Below are 23,310 nucleotides of genomic sequence, written 5' to 3'. Positions count from 1 at the left end.
TGAAGTTTAAGTGGCAGATTTGGCATCATAACGGTTGTTCCAAGGATATACTTAACATGAGGGCACAAGCAACTCCATCTCCTGGCTCTGACTCAGTCTGGCTGAAGCATGATGAATCAGAGTTCATTATTTTGACTTTCATTGTTTATGCCTTTTGCAGGAACTTCAGTGCATAAGTGCATGTTCAAAGCACAAACATCTGGCACAACAACAGAGATGCAGGCTTCAGCAGCACTCATCTTTTCCTCTCAGTTCTTCAGATGATCTGAATATACAAATTACAAACTCAGCAATATTCCAGGGAGAGAGTCAATGCAATGGCATTCAGAGATACAAATTCACAGAGCATTTCTTTTCAATGAGATCTTTCAGCAAGTGAAATAGCAAATTCTAACTCGGATTATGGCTCTTGGTTAATTGACAGACAGCTTCCTGTTTTGCTTTGTCATAAGTTTTATCAATTGGAGAGTATTTTGTGTTGGAACTTTTAAAAATAAAATAAAACCGGTTTACCAGGAACCCTCGCCAGAAAATCTTCATATCCACTTTGAACTGTGTTCATGGTGACCCAGTGAATATTATCTAGAGGACCCAAAGGCTTCAGAAATTCTTAAACCAGAAGATTTAATTTTCTCCCCTACATTATTTTGAAAGAAAGAGCTGGGGCCAAAGGCAGGAGCTGGCTCCTTGGAGCTGTCCCAGCCTAGGGTTGCCCAGTGAATCAAAGGCTGTATTCTCTATTCATGCACAGCTCAGTTGCAGCCCATCTTGGAATTTTCTTGGAGAGAGTTACCTTAAGAAGTGCCCAACATCCTCCAGAAAAGAGAGAGCATCATCAGGTATTGCCGGCATGGGGCTAGTTGTTCACTAAATATAATTTTCTGCCAGAAGCGTTGCTAGAATCTGAGGTTGGAGAATACAAGGAGCGAGCGTGGTTTCATTATTATCCCTATGCAGGAGAGATTCTTAGTGACCCAAGATCACTGAACAAAATGATACAAATTATGCACATTGGTGCTACCAAAACTTCTACAAGTTATTGAACATCACTAGTGTTCTATCATCTCTGCTTGGTCAAGGGGAGTGCTTTTGTGGTGGTGTTCATTCTTCCTGAGGTATAAAGCAGAGGTTTTCAGACGGCACTCTGTGGCTTGCCAGTAGTCCATAGAGCCCTTCCTTTTGGGCCACAGAAGGAATTATTTGAGAACCAATTGGTAAGGGGATTAGGTTGGAAAGCTGTCTGTCAGAGGATCTCTGTCTTGTAAAGTAAATGAATACACTGGAGAACTCCTGGCATAGTCTAGAAATTGGCAATATCATTTAACAAATCAGGATTGCATAGCACATATTGGTCACCAAACCTCCTCAATGTTTTTTTTCTAAGAGACAACCACAAAGTTAATAACTTCTGACAGATTGACACCGAAGAACACCCCATTAGAGGCCCTGGTATAGAAATGGCCATTATTTCTCCCGGGTATGAGGAACAGAAGTGACTAGAATCCATGTTTAATGGCCAATTCTGTAATGTTGTTCTGATGATCTCTAAAGTGGAAAATGTGGTACTTGTATAAAGTTCAGATCCTCTGTAAAGAGCCCTTCAGCTACATAGTATTATATACTGTCAATGCATTTGGTAGTAATTCATTTCAGAGAGTAATGTTTGGATGTTCAACATGTACCAAGTCAACTTGGGAGGAGAGTTGCGGACGGAAAGATTTCTATGCAGAACTTAAATTAGAAGGAAGAAATTTTGCAAACAGTTCAGACTATGTTTACACATCAAAACCTATTTCATCAGGAATTGCCCTTATGACTTTTGGCTTTAACTAGTTTGTCCTGTTTATAATTTAAGCTGACACCTGAATGGTCTAGACTTCTGTGGTCCATTAGTTATTTACCTGTGAGAGAGTTAGGTAATGAGTATTCTTAACCTCCAGTCAATTCCACTACATTGACTTTTGTCAACAGGTCTTTGAGGTCACTATCAGTTATTTTGTCTGCAATTTGTATACAGATCAAAGCCTCTAAAACATTTATGTAACCTGAGACCAGTGGGCATTAGGGGAAAAGACCTGACTCTTGAGATCCACCAGATTCACTATGAGTCACTGACCTGTGAGAAGTTAGTCCTAACATGTAAACACATCAGAGTGACACTAGCCATAGATTTACAAGGTACAGAGTTGAGTGGTCCCATTGTATGCATTCTAATGGTGCTTTGAGCTTTGAAGTGCTTTGAAGTAATATGGACTATACAACATGGCAGATCAGTGTATTATCAGACTCAGTAATATAAAGAGTAAAGAGGAGCCCTCAAGGTAATTCTGTGTTGTGCTAAAATGCCCTACAATGCAATGGGAAACGCTACATGTTCTGCTTGTAGATATGTAGGGCTGGAAGGGACCACGAGAAGTCATCAAGTCCAGCTCCCTGTGCTGAGGCAGGACCAAGTAAATCTAGACCATCTCTGACAGATGTTTGCCCAACCCGTTCTTAAAAACTTCCAGTGATTGGGATTCCACAGCCTTCCAGAGAAGTCTATTCCAGTGTTTATCTGCACTTAGAGTTAGAAACTTTTTCCTAATATTTAAACTAAAACTCTCTTGCTGCAGATTAAGCCCATTATTTCTTGTCCTACCTTCAGTGAATATTGGGAACAATTGATCCCAGTCCTCTTTATAAACCTTAACATATTTGAAGATGTTAGCAGCTGAGGCCTCACCAGTACCAAGTAGAATGGGACAGTTACCTCCTGTGTCTTACATACAGCACTCCTGTTAATACAAACCAGAATGATATTAGTCTTTTTTTGCAACTGCTTATACTGTTCTCTGGTTGGTTGGTTTATATTCACTTGAGGCTTTGAAAGCATTAAAAACCAAACCAAGTGGCTAGATTCCTTAGCCTGAGTGAGCTATGTTCAGCTTACAACCCTAAGGAGGGAAGAGGCAAAGATGGCTTTTGTTCCTCTGATACTGGGGCCAGCCAGGCACCATACTATCCAACGTCCCAAGCGGTAATTCCCACAGAGAAAATTGACACAGTATAGGGAAGTCCTGGCCACACTCCTTTCCTTACAGGATCATCCCATGGGCTGGAGACTGAACAGTGGGTAGACAGTGATCTGCTACACTCTCTGCTAATAAGGATTCCTCTTCTACACATTTGAGGGCCACATGTCCCATTGGGATGGCTCCTCTGCACTGCCAGAGCATTGCAAAGCAGCTGTGGTGGGGCCAAGAATCTGCTGCACAGTATTAAAAAATAATAATACTGTCATCTCCCTGTAGCACATTTTGTTTTCAGTTCCATGCCACTGGGATTGGTATTTTTAAAGATTTCTACCATATTATGGACTGATTCTGCAGATTCCAGCAAAGGCAACAGGATGGGGAATGTTTGCAGCATCAAGTGTTGCTGAGGGGATTCTGAGAGGAGCTATAGGCAGCTGAGGACAGACTGTGATAACTTAGACATCCTCTCACCACTGCCAAAATTACTCTGGGGGCCATTTCAGACAATCTAAAAGGTGAGAAACATAAGGGATCTGAGAGACCTACTCTCTCAGGCTGTGACTTCTGAGTTGTGCCCCCATGAAGGTGCAGTACAGAATCTCACCCTAGGGATGTTTGTTTATATATATGTTCAATATTAAGAGGATGGTGATCAACTGTACTCCATGTCTGCTGAAGGTAGGATGAGAAGTAATTGGCTTAACGTGTAGCAAGGGAGACTTAGGTTAGATATTAGGAAAAACTTTCTAACTATAAGGGTAGTTATGCCTTGGAATAGGCTTCCGAGAGCGTTGTGGAATCCCCATCACTGAAGGTTTTTAAGAACAGGTTGGACAAACACCTGTCAGGGCTGGTCTAGGTATACTTGATCGTCCCTCAGTGCCAGGGGATAAAGTAGATGACCCCTTAAGTAGATGTCCCTTCCAGTCCTACATTGCTATGATTCTATATTTTTTTTATCATAACCATGTCCCTTTGGCATACCCTTCTACAAAACCTCAGGCACTGGAGAACAGATTGTATGCCAGTTTGGAAATGTTTTAGCAGTTCACACTGTTTAAAAATAAAACCAATAATTTGCAGACAGGCCAACATTTGAAAGCTATAAACCAAGACATTTGGGGAGAACGTTTTGGGAACACCTTTTAACTCTATCAAAAACTCTCCATTTCAGTCAGCCAGAGTGGAAAATGTATAGATGTTTTGCTAAATAAATTAGCAACTCTCTCACCTTTAGAGTGATTATTGGCATTTATGCTTTATGACCAATTGTACATTGAGGCATGTCTCTCCTGTTCCATATAGCACTCCTTCCCACATGATTTGCTGTAAATGAAAACATCTCACCTGACTCTGGTACTGTATTTAAATGATGCATAGTTGATATTCTCCTTTTTAAAATAGGGTGTGCATCTGGGTGGTTAGGGGTTGTGCTTTGTTAACAGCAGCGAGAGACTATGCAAAAATGGGAGGTTGTGGTTTAAGAGAGCAAGCAAGCTTCTATGCATTCTGTTCCTTCATAACTTCAAGGGCATTAAAAACACTGAAGCACTATTGGAAGCTGTTGTGCTCCACTTCAAGGTTTCCACTTAGGCAAATATTTCAAATTTGGCCACCCAATATTAGGTACCTTAATCCATTTTTAGCCACCTACATAAAAATGATCTAATTTTTCAGATGAGAGAGCACGCTTATTTGAAATCCGTTGAAGCCCCGGTGCTCAGAATGTCTGACAATCAGGTATTTATGTAGGTGCCTACATGTGCATTTAGGTGCCTATCGTGAAAAACATTTGAAAAGTTTGGCCTTAGCTTATCCGCACAATTATCTCTCCAGCATGTCAGCCTCAGCACTGCTAACAGATCCACATGCTATAGAGCAAGTTCTTGTGGAAAATTGCAGAACAAGAAAGGAAGGACCCCTCTCTGTTTTTGACAATGTGAGATAATTCACACTCTAATTTTATTCTATCAGCACTGAGATGCCATAAAATAATGAACAGTGACTAAAGTCCATGAAATCCTATTCTAAAACAATATGATCCCTTTTGTGTGTTCTTCTGTTCTACATTTGCAACAATTAAATCAAGAAAAAAAAGTCTCCCAAATGCTTAATGTCTGACAACCAGGCACAGAGTCTTTTAATGTGATCTTAACATAGACAACACATAATAAGGGAACACTGCCACACAGAGAGAAGATGTTGCTCTTCATGCATTTAATGTATAGCATACTTCCCAGGTCTGCTAATCAAGCTCTACATGAAAACACATTATCATGAGGGCAAATCACTTACTTGGGAAAATTGCTGAAGCTATTTAAATAGTGCCAGATCAAAGACTGGGTCTGATCCTGTACCCAGTTGAAGTCAGGGCCCTTAGATGGAAAGCTGGAGAGAGAGAACAGAGAGACAGACAGAACAGGGTTGCCTGGGAAAGTATTTGAGCTCTGTTGCATGGTCTGCATGAGTTTGCAGGATGCAGGTAATCTACGGAATTTCAAAGATGCTTAACTGAGCATTCTTTAGGACCCACCGAACAAATGTATGCAGTTTGTATGAGCCTAATACACTTTACAGTTTGTGGCACTTCATGTAATACAGGGAAACCTATGTATAAAGAGAAACAACAAATTACATCGGCATTTAATCACACTTGGACATTTTAGACTCAAAATATTAAAAGATATTGATGAATAACATTAGACACCTTTTATTTAACTGATTTCATTGTAACTGGGGTGGAAAATGATTAAGGTTATCCAAACTTTAGAAGGTTATGCCTATTGCCCTTATATACTGTACCTTAGCTTGTTTGGTAGGCCTGAGGAAGCCAGTGGACACAGAGTTAGAAAGGAGAAGAGCAAGAGAGAATGTGTTGATCATGAATGCTGGAACAGAAAATAACATGTAAGGCTGAAACAGCAGCGGATCCAACATTTGTATTTGGACAGAAGAGCTAAGCCTTTCTCCAGACAGCTGAAGAACAGTTCAGGCGATGGCAAAGTTTTTGTTTCATACTTGACAGACTCAATCTCCTTTCCAAAAGAGGTTCAGACTCTTTCCAGAGTGAAGAAAAGTTATTTTTATGTTGCCTTCTCCTTTTCTGGGCTTCACTTAATCTTTGGATACTCTGCTATATTAAATTCAGATAGTCGCTGTTGAAATTCAAAACATAGTAGTAATAGATAGTTGAAGCTGGCTTTTGTGAGGTTGCTGGTTTGCCCACTGTCCTGAGTGAAAGGAACATGGCTCCAACAGATAATGAGGAGAGGAAGCTAGTCTTTTTAACTATAAAGGAGACCCCAACTGTCCCTGCATTGTCTCAGTGAGGCCATCAGGAACAGATGATGCTGAAGAAAGTGTGTCTCGAAGAGCAGTAGAAATATCAAGAGATGATTTTGACATGGACTTCTCATGACTCTCCTTTTTGAGAGACAATGTACCAGTTTATTCCACCCAGCTGCCTTTGATATAATATTGCCTCACTGCTAGATTTTAGTATTACAATATTTGCACACATCTACCTACCTCTCTATCTATCCAGGTATTTATGTGGTTCACAACACCATAGCATCTGAGCACCTCAGGTCAAAAATAACAAAAGTCTACAATCAAAGGAACATACTTTCTCTGTATAAAGTGTAAGTAGCAACATCCAGAATAGATTTTCTATCTGTAATATAGAGCATCAAAACATAAAACAAAGCAAAACGATACAGACTATAATCATATTCTGTGATATTATAAAAAATGAAACCTGTATTAAAGACAACCTCCTATCTTAAATGACAATTTTAATGTACTGTCTGGTTGCCTTTGTAATTTTGCTTGACCTTCAGTTAAAGACTATCTGTACTCAGCAACCAATTTTCATTGGTCCCTTGGGTGGTTGCTTAAGACAGCTTTCACTGTATATAACATTCCCATAACAGTGGAGAGTAAATTCAAGTTTGTCAACATTTACTGCTGGAGACAAATGTCAGGACTGAGGACTTGTTTAAGTGAATCATTAGCAGCATCCATCCATATCACCACAGCCAGTCTGTTTTTGTGACTGTATGTCTCCTTCAAAGACTCTTGCCTCCTGGCATGCATACAGTGTATATTGTATAAATGGTTGCTTATCCTAAAATTTATCCCCCAAATTGGTGTGAGCTTAATGTTGACAAATGTGGATTTTCCTGTTATGCTTTTCTTACACAAAGAACAAAACATATTATTTCAGTCAAGCTTACTTTTAGTTCAGATTAAAGAAAAAACAACAAATGAGAAGGAACAAATATAAAACAATATTGTCTATCTCCATCATTCATAAATCATGACTCAGCCCCCAAAACATCATGCACCTGGTTTAAAATCATGAGATTTAAAAATAATAAATGTTGGGTTATTTTTATTTGCCTTCTGGTTTGAGCCTTTATGTTTTCAAGCTTTCCTCTGCAACCAAGAGGACTAGAAATGTCCTTTAAAAAAACAATATGAAAGCGGAGATTTTCATGTAACAATAAAATAAACCAAGAACTGTTATGCTGGAAGTTGGGTAAAACTTTGTCGAAGCTGTTCTTCAATAGCTATCCTAGATTCTGGATAAATGTAAGACACAGTTAAACTCCTTTTTGGATTAAGAGAGCTGAAACAATAGGAGCCACCTCCCATAACACAGGTCAGGGTATGCCAGCCAGAAGCTGGCTCCTCAAAAGCAGAGCTATGTGGACAGAATTGTTTCACTGCAGGCTGAAGGCAAGTGCAGAGGGCTGGATGTTGCTTCGGAGGAAGAGTTTGTGTGCGCGTGTGAGCAGACATAGCCCAAAAGAAACACCACTGAAGCAGAAAGTCAAGGCCAGCCAGAGAAGCATTTGCGGTGTGACTTTGGGGGAAAGATAAGAGAGAGTGACTGTGAGGGAAGCTAAGAGAGAAAGGTTTTTGCGTAAAGTGCTTTCAAGACAAAAAGGCTTAGAATATTGAGCAAGGAAACTGCTGCTGCTGTTGAATTCCTGCTGTTCAGGGAAACAGGACTTTGTAGATTCTTTGCACCAAAGAAATATCTGACTTCATCAGCAATTTCTCCTCCTAATGGAAACAATCCTCTAGTCCCTGAATATTGGTAATAATACTTTGCACTCATTTAGTGCTTTTAGTGCATTTCAAAGCACTTTATACAAATGGGTAAGTACTATTATCTCCATTTTACAGATGGGGAAACTGTAATAACATAATTCCATGTGTTTGGGCCTTAAGAAAAATACCAAATATAATGAGATTCAGGAGAAAACCCAGAGAAATGGCCACACTGACAAACTTTCCATCAGCAAGAAAGTAGAGTGTGTCTCTTGGTCTGCAAGTTCCTTCATTTTCTTAGCCTGTTCCCCCTAGAAGACCAGCGAGTAGACTTTTTACATGTAGGGATACAGAATCCCAAAAACAGCCACCTACACCATATTTCTCTCCACTGTTCAGAGAAGAATGCAAACTGCAGAGACTGCTACAGCCATAGGCGCTAGCACATAACTGTGTTTCTTTTGGGCTGGAGAATCCTCTGCTGTGAAAAAAAAAATGTCACTGCACCTTGCACTGCTGACATATTGGATTGTTTATCTTCTTCTACTACAAGGGCAAACTATCCTTGAAATACTAAGAAGTAAAGTGAATGAATGAGAAGAATTGTGCAGCCATGTCTGCACAAGTATAGAATTTGCTAGCCAGCACATTTGAGAGGTTGAACCTTAAAGTGGTTTAAAAAAAAAAACTAAATTTCTAATCTTTGCAGTGGCAGCAAACCTGTTTCTTTCCATTTTTTTTCTTCTTTATTGAGATCATTTCCTATCTTTATGATGAAGGTTATATGAGCAATGAACAAGGTCTCAATAGTAAAATTATATTCCCTGTTGGTGAAGTTAAATTTCATTTAAAGGGGGGATGGCAAAGCAGGGTCTCAAAGGTTCAAGAATGCAGTTATTCATTTCAGTGGTAAAAAATACTTTCCTTTTAAATCAGTTGTTATATTTAATTCATTGAGCAAAACAATTAGCCAGATCCTCAGCTGGTGGAAACCAACTGAGTGCCATTGACTTCAATGAAACTACACCAGGTCATGCCGGCTGACTGTCTGCCCAAAGGTTTGTAGCAGCTGAACTTCTATTACGAACAACTGAGTTGATTGAGAGGTCATGTACATTTATCCAGCCCGATGGGTAAGCTGGGGTGACACAGGAGTTAAACAGCAAAAAAAGACAGGAAAAAAAATGAGACAAAAGAAAAGAAAAGAAAAGAAAAGAAAAGAAAAGAAAAGAAAAGAAAAGAAGACATAGAATACAGACCGAAGAATGTATTTCTAAATAGATACATATAAAATCTTTCTTGGCTGAAAAGCCATACTCTGAACTCTTCACTTATTTATGGCATCTTATTTAAATAACCTTAGTGAAAGGTCAAGGCAACATCATCTGGATCTTCTGTTTGTATTCCAATATTTTGTTTCCTTCAACGATTGTTCACCTAAAGCCTACAAAGTGTCTTAGAGACTACAGGGGTAAGATAGAAAGAGAAAAGGTGAGACTGGTAGTGAACCTGGTTTTGTGCATACTACAAAAATTCGCACGTGATGTTATAGAGACTTGTGTCTTTTTGTAAATTAATGGGAATAACACTTCTTACACAGACAACAGCCAGTTGGCTTTAACATGGGATTTGCTCAAGTTTTATGACTGTACGCCAGTGTTCTGCATGCTATTAATAAAATAGAATTGAATCCTCATTTTTGGATCTAGAGTCTTCTGAGTGACTCTCCCATTTAGTCCCATGGGATAAGAATCATGATTTTCTGAGGGATATTTCTATTTTTCTCATTGTAGAAAGTTGGCAAGCTTACTGTATGTGCTAGATGGCAAGCCAGTCAGAGTATAAATAAATAAAATCTTCTGGACAGTTTCAAATATATGTATGAAAAGGTAAAGAAAACAATTACTTTCTGAATACTTGCGCCAATAAAACCCTTTTCATATGACCTCACCTTTGAATGACTAGAGATTATTTCATTCTATTGCTGAATGATTTAAAACCAGTAAAAAAAACATTTCAAATACATTTATTTATAAATGATCCCTCAATGGCTTGAGACTCATTCACGTAAGAGACTGCATCTCTCCCCATGTAACACTGCGGCAGCTCAGATCTGTGAAGCTCTTGAGGTAAAGTACACAAGGCAGTAGGAAGCCGAGAGCACCTTGCCTTTCCTTCATACCAGGGAATTCCAGACTATGAAGTGAAGGACTAGGATCTTGGGGGCCAAAGATCTTCCACATACTTCTTGAGTGAGCTTGAAAGTCATGTAAATCTCTGTGCCTCCATTTCACACATCTATAAATAGGTAGAATAATACTTACATATTTCACTAGGAAGGTCGGGAGGCTTAGTTCATTAAGATACATAAAATGTGTTGGGATCCTCAGATGGAAATCTCCATGCAAATAGAAAATATATATAATAAGTCTTATTACTTATTAATTAGTGTGAATTAAAGTCAGGCAGAGCAACTCTCAGCTGCCTCTGAATATACCATTGCAAAATAAATGCGTAGATTATTCATATCTCAGATGTGAAACTTAGATGCTCTCCAGTGAAAGAGATTTTAAGACTGATTATTTACATTACTATAGCCAAAATCATTATTGTCACAATATTTAATCCGTAACTCAAGATATCATTACTATAGTTCAGGGCTATGGTTGCTACCTCTTAAGATTGTGAACAGATCCAAAGACGTGTGAGTTTGGAGGGAGGAGGAGGGAGAGGACGCTTGAGAGGGTTATCATGTTCCCTCTGCAGTCTCATTGCTAATTATCTAGGGATAACCTGATCCTTCTAGAAATACTGGCTGTGCAGAGAAAAGGCATGAAATGAAAGAACACATGAGACCTTCCCTGATCTATTAGTCTCTTTCTGAGCTTGCTACAGAAATACAGTATTTGGAGATGATACCGTTTGTAGAAAGAATTACTTAGGAAAAACTAACTCTTTTTGCACAAAGCACCAATTTTCCCTTAAAAAAATCCCTATTCTTGTTTACAATAATGCTCCCCAATTACTGTAGTAGGACTATAACTCTGCTTTCCAGTGTACAGTTTCAAAACATTAGTATAGAATACACTGTGGCACTTATTTTCAGATTTGGATGACTAAAATTAGATACCTAAATATTTAAGCACTTAAATAAGAATTTTAATGCTGCTGAGAGCCAGCAGCTGCCACTAAGTCAGTAGAGAGATGACGGTATCAACACCTTTGAAAATTAGGCCATCTACATCAGTGCTTAAATATGGATTTTGATGCCTAATTTTTGGCAACTACGTTGGAAACATTTAGTCTACAATCTTGATTATCTAAAACTTTATTATCTGAAATTCCCTATGATCTGAAACAGGGTGTTGTCCCCAAATTCATATGAGTTATACTGAAAATTACTCCAATTTATTCAATATCTCCTGAGGTATTAGGCTAATGGAGGCTGTACTGTACTGCAGGATGTTTCATTAAGGTTAATTTATTTTAGCATTTTTCATATTATTGTGTATGTAGGTGTAAGATGCAAATGAATTGGGATCTAAATCAACCCCTCTCTCCCCCATATCACAACAGAGACATTTATATGAAAGGGATTTTTTTTTTAAGTTATAGTATGTCTTAGTCTGAATCCTTTGATTCTCAGGAATCTTCCAGAAGATCGCAATAGAAGAAAGTCAGGGGGAAGAGCATGTTTTTACTTTAACAAACTTCTTTGCAATTTTGTTGTGCCGCATAATTAATTTTTTTTTATTTTTAATTAATGGAGATATCATAGAATCATAGAATATCAGGGTTGGAAGGGACCTCAAGAGGTCATCTAGTCCAACCCCCTGCTCAAAGCAGGACCAATTCCCAGCTAAATCATCCCAGCCAGGGCTTTGTCAAGCCGGGCCTTAAAAACCTCCAAGGAAGGAGACTCCACCACCACCCTAGGTAACGCATTCCAGTGTTTCACCACCCTCCTAGTGAAATAGTTTTCCTGATATCCAACCTGGACCTCCCCCACTGCAACTTGAGACCATTGCTCCTTGTTCTGTCATCTGCCACCACTGAGAACAGCCGAGCTCCATCCTCTTTGGAACCCCCCTTCAGGTAGTTGAAGGCTGCTATCAAATCCCCCCTCATTCTTCTCTTCTGGAGACTAAACAATCCCAGTTCCCACAGCCTCTCCTCATAAGTCATGTGCTCCAGACCCCTAATCATTTTTTGTTGCCCTCCGCTGGACTCTTTCCAATTTTTCCACATCCTTCTTGTAGTGTGGGGCCCAAAACTGGACACAGTATTCCAGATGAGGCCTCACCAATGTCGAATATCCCATCTCCTAGAACTGGAAGGGACCTTGAAAGGTCATTGAGTCCAGCCCCCTGCCTTCACTAGCAGGACCAAGTACTGATTTTGCCCCAGATCCTTAAGTGGCCCCTTCAAGGATTGGGCTCACAACCCTGGGTTTAGCAGGCCAATGCTCAAACCACTGAGCTATCCCTCACCCCATAGCTTTTCTTAGCTGTCTACTTAAGGCAAATTTTACAAGCAGTCCCATCTGAGGCCTTGTCTACAAAAAACTTGCACCAGTTTAACTGAACCAGTTTAGCTAGGGCTGGTCTACACACAAACTTACATCAAAATATATTACATGGTTGTAATTCACAAAAAGAGTGTGGTTACACTTACAGTGGAATAAAATTCCTATGTTGATTTAATGTGACTAATTTCTTTACAAGCTTCAGCAAATTGAGTGGGACACTTTTATTTCTAAATAAACTTGCCTCAAAATAATGTAAGGTGTGAATTAAAACCAATATAGTTAGGTGCAAGTTTGTGCAGATAAGACCTCAAACTACTGCAAAACCCCATGTGGACACTCTTTTTTTCTGTTTAAGAGTAGCTTATTTCAGTTTATCTTAAACCTGTTCCTACCTGATTTAAGCTAAACTCAAATAAGCTTGGTTTAAACTGAAATAGAGCGTCCACACACAACCTTTGCACCAGTCTAACTAAATCGATTTAAAATCACATCTTAAGTTAACACACTTGGCTGTGTGTGGACAAACCCTAAGAAACAGACACAAAAGGGTAAGGATGTGCTGGAAAGCACAGAGAAAGGGATAACTTGGAGGAAGGAGTTATTTTTATTATTGTTGTTGTAATCTGGTCATTTCTTGTGGCAGAAGAGCTAACTCTAGGAGGGACTTGAATGATGGTAGCTTGGCAAATGGGGAATGCATTCTATGCATGGGTGCTACCATCTTAGCAACATCGTATTAAAGGCTGCAGACAAGGAAGAAACACTCCCTCACTGGAAATTCATATTCCCCTCTTTGTGGTATATTACCATTGCCCTAACAACCGGTAAGTTCTTTGTTGATTGATTGAGTTGTATATTCTAGGAAATACAGATAAAACCTATCAAATGTAGCCCTCCCACATTTAGATCAGGAAAGCAATATTTAGAAGTACAGCAAAGAATTTACCCAGTGCAAGGGAACGAGACACAGCACGGCAAAAGTGGACACTGTCCATTTTTCCATATGTGGTCATGTATACATTTTTGCCTTCTTCTTTTCATTTCACAGAGACCTCTTATCAACATAGAAGAGTGAGTCAATCCTATTGTATAGGCCAGAAAGCCAAGTTTCCCTCAAGAACCTGGTGAGATGGACTGTGAGGAGTCGATTGATGTGATTAAGAAGCACCATGTTCCCCAAACAAACATCCTAGCTCAGAGATGTACAGTATGTCTCGTTTAAGAAACCAAAGGGAAGGAAAAATACATATGAATTCCTGAAAAGTCCTAAAAAGCCATCCACAAGCTGTCATTGTGGTAACCATCAAAGACAACAGACTAAACAGGACTCCAATGCACAAATTCATGTAGCTGTGAATAATATAAATATGAGAAGAGAAGCCAATACAAGCACTGCAATATCTGTAAGCTCTGAAGAGATATCTGAGAACAAAATTGCTGTTGTAACTCCAAAGAAACTGATGTGTTGTAGTAAAACTAAAATCAAAAGGAGATGAAGGTTCCAGGATGACCAGAGGGCAATGTAAAGGTCACGGGTATTTTGTTGGTACCTTTAATTATTACAGAAGGAAATGGTCCTTCACTAATTGGCAGAAATTAGCTTAATAATAAAAAGCTGGATTGGAGGAACAGAGACCACATGTTAAATCTGGTGGGAAAGTTTTGGGTTTTTTTAAGCCTGATTTTGATACATTCATGAGTTTAGTGAAAGGCATAAAAGCAAACTCCATGGGTAAAATCCTGAAGTAAATGGCGAAACTTTAAATTGGACCAAGATTTCACCCAGGTAGTTAAAAACTTAAGTGTCTTAAAGCTAGTTCTGTGCCTTGCAAGCAACTATAGTGGGGCAACTAGAATTGCAACTGCAGGGAATAATTTCACCTGCAGAGTTCAGCGAGTGAGCTGCATCAGACTGAGTTCCAAAAACTAGTGGAAATGTAAGGCTTTGTGAGCTGGAGTAGTATGCATTTCCAAAACCATTACAGTTACTCACAGATTTGGTAGGAGGAGTGAAGTTTATACAATTTAACTTGTCTCAGCCATGTCAAAAGGTGGCAATAGAACCAGATTCTAAAACATCTCTTACATGAATGTATGTAACCTTTCTACATAACTACATCTACATCATCTTATGGTATTAGCTAACCAAAACCCTAAGGACCTCATTTTTAAAGGACATTGCTACATTTGCACCTCCAGATGTACCCAGTGCATCCCACATTAGCACACAAATACAGGCATTTGCATGCCAAATTTCCACAGCTAACGTTATGTGTTTCCATGCACAGTTACTTGGTCTGTGTGTTTTAATGCAAGACTTTTTGTGGGTGCAATGATACATGTTCATTTTTAGTAACCAGGGTAATGACTAGATCTGGTTGAAAAATGAAAAACGAGTGTTCTGAAAAATACAAATTTTTGATATGGTCTTTGTTGTTCAAAATGTAGAAAATGGACTCATTTTTCATTGGGGCAAATTTTGTGATTCTTTTTCTTTTTTTTCAATTTTTTCATTAACTTCAAAATCATTACTGAAACATATCAAAAACGGTACACGGTTCTTCCTAAAAATGAAGGATTTCAACAATGTTGACAATTTTTCACAAAAAAAATCATTTTTTTTTCCAACAGGAAAAACTTTTTATTCAGAAATGTTCACCAGCTCTACTAATGACTTTTAGTCAGGACTGACCTGTGCCTTATTTACTCTGTGTCACACTACTATTCCCCACAGCCATCTGGTGCCCTAGCAGATAAGATTTGAATCCCCTTGTTTTCTAAATTGAAATATGAACAAGATGCTCGCACATCACAATGATGAGCATGATATAAATACAGAAAGAGTGAGCATTATTCATCTGCATTGCATGTTTCTGTATACATTTCACCATTACCCAGTAATAAACCTCTACCCAATGAGAGCCATCTTTCCTGTTATTTCAGCTGATTAAAATAATTGTTACACCTTTCCTTAGAATCACGTTGGCTTAAAAAATTAGCTAAATTCAAGTGATCCAACAGATTAAGTAACTCAGTCTGGCTGAAAGAAAAAACATTCCTTGTCTGTTGTATCAGCTGGCATGGACAGATTACCCATTCATTGATTGAACTTCCTTACTGTTTGTCTGCCTTGTCTTCCCAGTCTGAGCCATGAAAAATATCAGCACAGTGACCAGAAGTCTGTACGCTATATATAGCACTAAAATTGAGTGGTATCTTTAAACATGCATCTCTTGTCAAGGTTTACTGGAAGATGAACTACACCTTTGCCGAAACCTGAGGCACACAATTACTCTTCAAGTGGTCAGGGCGAGAGGAGGGCTGCAGAGATGGGACAAGGGAAAAGGCATGATTTTGACATGGATTTTTGCTCAGTGCCATGTGAGCACCATAAGCTTCCTCCTGTGTTGTTGTTTTTTTTGTTTGTTTGTTTGTTTTTTGTTTTTGTCTCTGGCTTGATACCGTCTCCATTACAACAGTCTTCAATGTGTAACACAAGGCACTGCAGTGCTCAACATATTTGTGACTATATAGTTCACCCTGTTTATTAGCTTAGTTTTGTTCTGCCCATGCTTCTCTTCTACTAAAAGATGCACATTGGGTAAAAAACCAGACTCTTGGTGTTTATTTGTTTTTAAATCCTAATTAGAGTTTTTTCCAATCATCAGAAAGTTTTGCATCCCTTCAATAAATATGGGAGTTAATAGCAAAATATCCCCACTACTCCACCCCCCATACACATACAACAGACCACACCATGGGAGTCTCTTTGGCATTTACTACTCTCCACATGCGCAACTATTATTGATGTCAGCAGGACTTCCATCCACAGGAAGGAGTGTGGAGATCCTCAGTAGAGATCCTTAGTTAATGTGGGAGCAGAGAATTTTGCCCCTAGTTTGTATATAATATGCCCTCTCATGTGCCCTGATTCTGCAACCAGTCCAGGAGCACAGGGTAAAAATGGAAGAAAAGAAATAGAGGGAGAGAACTAAGCACATTCCTATGTGGATAGATGCTATAGAAATGTCTGTATATAAATAAAAAATAGATAAGTGGGTGGATGTATGCTGGAGAGGGAAGAGAAACTAGAGGAAGGGGGAATAAAGAAAGAGAGAGGGGGAAGAAACCCCTAAGGGGAGAATCAAAACAGGAAGAAACTCAATGTCAAGAAAGGGGAGAGGCTAAAAAGATGCATTGGGGAAACGAGTCCCAAGAGAGGAAAGACAGAAGGGGATACCCATTTCAGGGGACGAGAGGGGGGTAAGTAGTGGAGTAATGGAGGAAGAGAGAAAAGATAAGGCAAGAGAGGGAAGGGTGCAGGGCAGTAATTAGATCAGAGAAGGATGGAAAAGAAAAGATAGTGAGGGAAAAGAAACAAAATAATAAAATACAATTTGCGATACAAAGAGAGAGAACAGAACCATATGCAAGGATGACACAGTATATTAAACTTGTTTAGATGTTGTAGGAAGTGTAGTGCCAAAATATTACGTAAATTACACATTATGTTCATCTTTATATATCAAGAGACATCAGTAGCACTCAGCCTAATGAGAACATCTATGTAGTGCAAGAGTTAAAAATGATAATGTTCAGAGAACAATAAGACAGTGCCACTCAAAGCTGAAGTACTTGAAATGTAAGTTTCATGAAGAGCAAAAGAAGAGATGTCAAACTAGAAGTCAGTTGTCAAATTTGTCTTCTTACTGCCTGATACGCAAAGAGCTTTGACAAGAGGGGAATGAACCTGATCCTCACAAATATGTCCTGTCTAACTATCTATCTGGGGAGAAATCCTGGCCCCTCTGAAATCAGTGGGAGTTTTGCTGTTGATTTTGATGGAGTCTGGATTTCACCTTAGGTATGTATATAGCTAATACTGTACTACTGGCTGTTGTTGGAGGTTGCAGTGTACTTGTTAGGTTGAAGTTTTGTGATTGTGCTGCATGTTCATTTTACATATTGTCACATTCTAGGATGCAATCCAGACCAGTGAGGGGCTGTGTCACCCCACCTGCCCTGCAACCTTGGGTGCCTCACAATGCTTTGCTGTTGTAGCTCCCAACCTGGGCCGCTCACAGACAGCCAAACACCATGCAGGTCATGCCCTAAGTATCTATGTATAGCTACAGCACTGGTCCAGCAACTCTGACCCCAGCAGTCTGTTAGCAACACACCAGCCACACTCTGGCTTCCTGCAGCCTTGTTACTAATTGCAGTCCCAAACATACCCCCAGTCCCGAATTTTCCCCAAAACAAGTGGTCTGCACTGTCCATCCCTCTTCTGGGCAGTTCAGATATTAGAGGTCTGTTGCCCCTGTAAGGGGTCAATAGGCATCAGTTTGTGACTTAAACTGGAGTTACTCAAACAGTTCAGTTTAAACACAAGACTGAATTAGTTTTGATTAAAATCTAAAACAAGTTTATTTAAATACAAAGACATAGATTTTAAGTGAGTACACATATAAGGTATTAAAGTCAGAAATGGTTACAAGAGACATAGATAAAACACTTTCTAGTAGCTAACACTTAACAAACTAAACTTGGTCCAAGGTAAAATCCTTACCCCATGTTCCCAGCACCATCGCTGACCAAATTTTCATGTCAGGATCCCTCCCAAAGTCAAAAGGCTGGTTCCTTTCTCTTCTTAGGTAAAAAAGAGAGAGAGATGGATAGGAAGATATAGCTTGGGGTGTTTTTGCCCCTCCCTTTTATATTTCAGTCACCCTTTGAAATGCATTTTCCTGAAGGATACCGTAGATAAAGATCCTTCCAGCTGTGAGGACGGACACATGGAATCTCATGGTGAAAGAGGTTCCATGTTATTGCTTGCTAAAATGCAAATCAATCTGTTCCTATCTGCCTTCGTTGGCAAAGAATAGCCACTTGACCAGTGCTTGTCAGTCAACTTTGATAACAACTGGCTAGAGGCTTGTCCTTTGTCTTTGAGAAACTGGTTTACCCCCTCTTGCTGTCCCAAGGACCCTGTTTACTACTTATATGTAAACACACATTTCTTTGTTTAGGACAGACCCTGCTGCCTAATCAGGGCTATGTGGGCTAGAACATGTGCTAACAACATCACACTGGGGGAGCTCATAACTTTACATATAATGTTGCTACATACATGATATTACTGACCAGCAAGTTATTAGTTTTCAAATGATACCTCACAAGGCATGTTCTGTACAAAATTTATTACAATAGTGTGTAGTGTATGAACACGGGTGCATTCACTCACACACATACACACACACACATTTGAAAATGAATAAATGTACAGCACAAACGCAAATCTTCACACCAATAAGCACATGCACACATCAATGGAGATTACATTTAGATGTCAACATTTTCAAAAATGACTCATGATTTGGGGTGCCTTCATTTTTGGGTACCCACCTTTGGCCATAATAAAGTAACTTTATTCTCAGAAAAAATGAGAATTTACTTAGCACCTGTTCCATTACTGAATATAAAACAAACAAAAGAAACCCAAACAAATTCAGCAAAAAACTATACTTATTCTTATCTCAATCAGCTGGGGTTATACAGCTGTCTTCCATTGACACTAATAAGCATGACATAAGTAAACCCCACATACATCAGAATATATCTCTATGATATTTTATTGCATTTTAAAGTCTTGCAATGACTGGGTGTTGTTTCCTCGAGTTATCCCCAAATAGTGGGAGTCCAACATTGCCATTTAGAATGGAAAAACCTGAACAGCCTCCCACACCATTTGCTGCACATGAGAGTGATTTTTATCTCAAGGCTTCTCCAATAAATGTTTTTTGTTAACTGAGAAAGACCCGCTAATAACCTGTGATATCACTGAAAAAGTAGTTGGCCTGGTTCCAGCTAGTTACTTCCAAACTCTGTCTTGGCAGTCCCAAAGAGATCAAACTAGCATTCCTCAGCCATTCTAGGAACTAGCAAATCCATCTACTTTAACCTTGTGAATTACAGCAAACATTCATTTGGATGGCAGTATGAAAAAATATCTGTGTCTTTAAAAGTCATAGGGAGGATTATGGTCCTGCTGCACTAAGACAAAAAACCAAAGCTTCTGGGAAGTTCATTGTTGGCTGATGGTTGGATAGAGAGTGATATTGGAGAACCTGTGAGGACATGCCTCTGAATAGGTGGAGAAAACATGTATTGACGTATGGGACAATGCTAGTTTTGTGTTCTTTGGGCCAGATTTGAGTTCTAAATTGATTTACCTACAGTATTTTTTTTAACTGTTTGGGGGTTTGTTTAGTTAATTTTTAATTGTTCATATAATTACTGCTGTCTCTGGGACATCTGGAATAAAAAAAAAGTTTGGGTTCTTCATATTATGGTGTCCTACTAACCCTCGAGTCAGATTCCAAGGCCACAAGTGATCATGGTGATCATTTAGTCTGGCCTCCTATATAGGCTATAGAACTTCCCCCAAATAATTCCTGATTGAACCTAAGCCCTACATATTTAGTGGAAGAAGACATGAGGTTTTTTTACCTAGCCAAAGACTAGAGTTTGTGCTAAACTTTCCTAATAAAATATGAGACTCAGCACTTTGTAAAGGGAATTTTCCTAGTACAGGTCCCCTTACAAAATTACTTTGATTAGTATCAGATCTTTGATATTTGTAATGCTTTCATGAGCTATTAATTAATTTTCCCTCAAAAGTCATTTATCAATTCAATATTGATGTTAAAATATGGCAATGGTTATTCACCATTTTGTCGATACATGATGAGAAAAGGTAAAAATATCTGAGAAAACATGTTTGGTCCTATCTATGGGTCTGATTACAAGATGGTGACATGTAGGAGATACTTGATTGATCATCAAGGTCTGGCACTTCTTTATTTTCCATGGGACAATGGGAGTTTTGTATCCTATAATGTGATAGTTGCTCTGCTCATGCAAGTTATGCTTTTATTAGTATTAAGCTTAGCGTGAACTATTGGTATATTTGCAAGAGGAAATGGCAAAAAAATATTTATAACAGAATGCTGCTACAAAGATCATTTTCCTAGCCAGTCACTTTAACCATGTCACCTCTCTCTTTGCATCCCTCCACTTCTCAGCAAACAGAAGCTGCTTGTCTTCACTTTAAAGGCCCTTCACAGTCAATCTCCATCCTACCTATCATCCTCCAGTTGCTACTGAGCTGTTGACACTTGCCTCCCATCAGCCCATGATTCCAGCCTCCATCAGCCACTGGTAAACTTTCAAACAAGCACCTTCGTGCTTTCCCTCATGCTGACCCACGTGGGTGGGAAGCACTCCCTGTAAACATCCACAATGCTACCTTATTATCCTCCTTCATATCCTACCTTAAAACTTCCCCTTGTCACTCAGCCTAAAAAAACTTGACAACAGTTAGGATGCTGGTGTGCTGAGGCCACTGCCTATCACCAATATTGTCTCATGGCTTCCTTGTACTCCCATCTGTCTGTATCCAGCTGTTGTCTCATGTCTTAGATTATAAATGTCTTAGGAAGGAACTGTCTTTTTGTTCCATGTTTGTACAGCACCTAGCACAATTGGGTCCTGGTTCATGGCTAGGGTTCCTAGACACTACAGGAATACAAATAATAACAATGATAAATAACACAGTCTTCACGATTTTACTGCAGCATAAAATGTGATGAGTGATTTCTTCCTATTTAAACTATGGCTAAGTGATTTTAATATCACATCTGTTTATATAATAGGATATTAAAGTGTAATAGGACACATTGTTCATTTTCTCCCTTCTTTCTGAAATCTGTAACTTTATCATGTTACTTTATACTCTCACTCTAAGACTTCTGCATTTGATACTGAAAGCAGGGAGGAGCCAGTATTCAAATATTTAAGAAACACAAATGATATTCTTGAAACAACTTGAAAGTCAAGGAAAACATTCTGAGTAATTTCAATACAGCATTTTTTTCATAATTTCAATTTATTCTAAGTTTATTTGCTTATTTCCTCTCTCGAGTGGGATAAGCAGGTGTGTAATTGACTTTAGTTTAAAGTCATTGTGTAGTATACAAGAGCATGAAGATATATATGCTGTGGGTGGAGTAGATTCCAAGCAATCACCTTGTATTGAAAAGACACAGAATTTCTTGATATGCAGGCTTCTTCCATCTGCGTCTGCAATTCAGCTGGAGAATCTGCAGCTGTATCTAAATTGCTCCGAAAAATCTAAATTTTCTGAGCTGTAGTGTCTCTCTTTGAAATGATTATTGCTGCCTCTGATTCGCCATTTAGTTGTCCTGATAAGCCAGATGGCAAAACAGAAGCACAACCAAAAATACTAATGTGCTGCTCCACATATTTGTCCTCACACACCATGAGCATGAGCATCAGTTCAGGTGGTAACATTTACAGCAGAAATGGCAGGACAAAGAGGCACATCACAAACAACTGTGAATGCTAATGGAATCCACACACTGATGAACTCTACATGTGGCATGTGTACTACTACCAAAATACCAGAAAACTGTTCTGGGTACTTTCAATGTGTTCATGGTCTGTTTGTGTAAATATGTACTGAAGAAAATTTGAGTTCAGTGTGACCTAGGTTATATGATTTGTAGAAGCAGTCCTGACTGCTCTGCATGGTGATTATAGGTGGCTTACAACAGATCACTTGAATTGACTTCAGTGGATACAGTATCAAAGCTTAATGGGCCTGTTTTTCAACCTGTTGTTACCTAGATCATTGTTTTTGTAATCACAAAAAGTTAGTAGCATTAATTCAGTTTTCCACCAGTGTAAGTGAATGAAGACTTGGGGCTCCAGAACCTGATTTAATACCATGCCACTAAACTAGCTGTTTATCATCTCTTCAAATTTATTTTTTAATCCACTGCCAGTATGCAGTTAACAGGATGATTAGCAGCACCTCCTGCTTCACCAGCTGTTTAAACATATTCTAATTTCAGTTTCTTTGAACTATGTTCTGTAAATCAGATTTCCTTACTTGAGCATTTGTGGAATATTTTGGTTAATAGATGAAGGTTCATGTACAACATCCATCATTATTTAATTAACCATTTCCGGTGGTATTTTGCTTGGCCTTCTTGTACAGCAGCTGTGTATCTTCACTATTTTGAGGAACAACAAATCTTCAGGGACAAAGGGCCTTGAGCCTGGAGGTGAAATAAGAACCTTGACTGCTGTGTTTTTTATTTAATCTTTTGATGTGTACAGAAGGCAATTTGGTCAAGTCAGGGAGGCATTGTGCATCATATTTTCAAAATGATAGTCTTTTTTTGGAGATTGCATATGCGAACAACATCCAATTCAATTGCAGACTCCAATTTGTATTTACCCAATCAGAGCCATAAATCCAGTAGGTAGAGTTGCCAGCACAATAACAATTGCATATGTGATTCATTTTAGGGGCACCGAAGTACATGTGTAAACAGCTCCCTACATTGGCAGTAGAGTAGGGTCACTTACATTGGCTCAACACTCGGGGAATTCTCCCACCTAGTCATAGCAGCACCTTTATGTTGCTGGATGAAGGGCCAGAATCACTCCCAAGGTTTCTAAGTTGAAAAATATGGAGCTACGAGCATGCTAACTTTCTGAGATAAACACCAGTGCTAGAAACCAGGAATATCACAATGGATGTTTCTCCTACCCACTATAGTTACAACAATGTGTGAAATAGTTTCCATTATAGTGCCTATTTTCAAATTGCTCATATCA

The sequence above is a fragment of the Trachemys scripta genome, chromosome 6 (assembly GCF_013100865.1).
Source record: "Trachemys scripta elegans isolate TJP31775 chromosome 6, CAS_Tse_1.0, whole genome shotgun sequence".
NCBI lineage: Eukaryota > Metazoa > Chordata > Testudines > Emydidae > Trachemys > Trachemys scripta.
Note: the sequence above shows the minus strand (reverse complement) of the source record.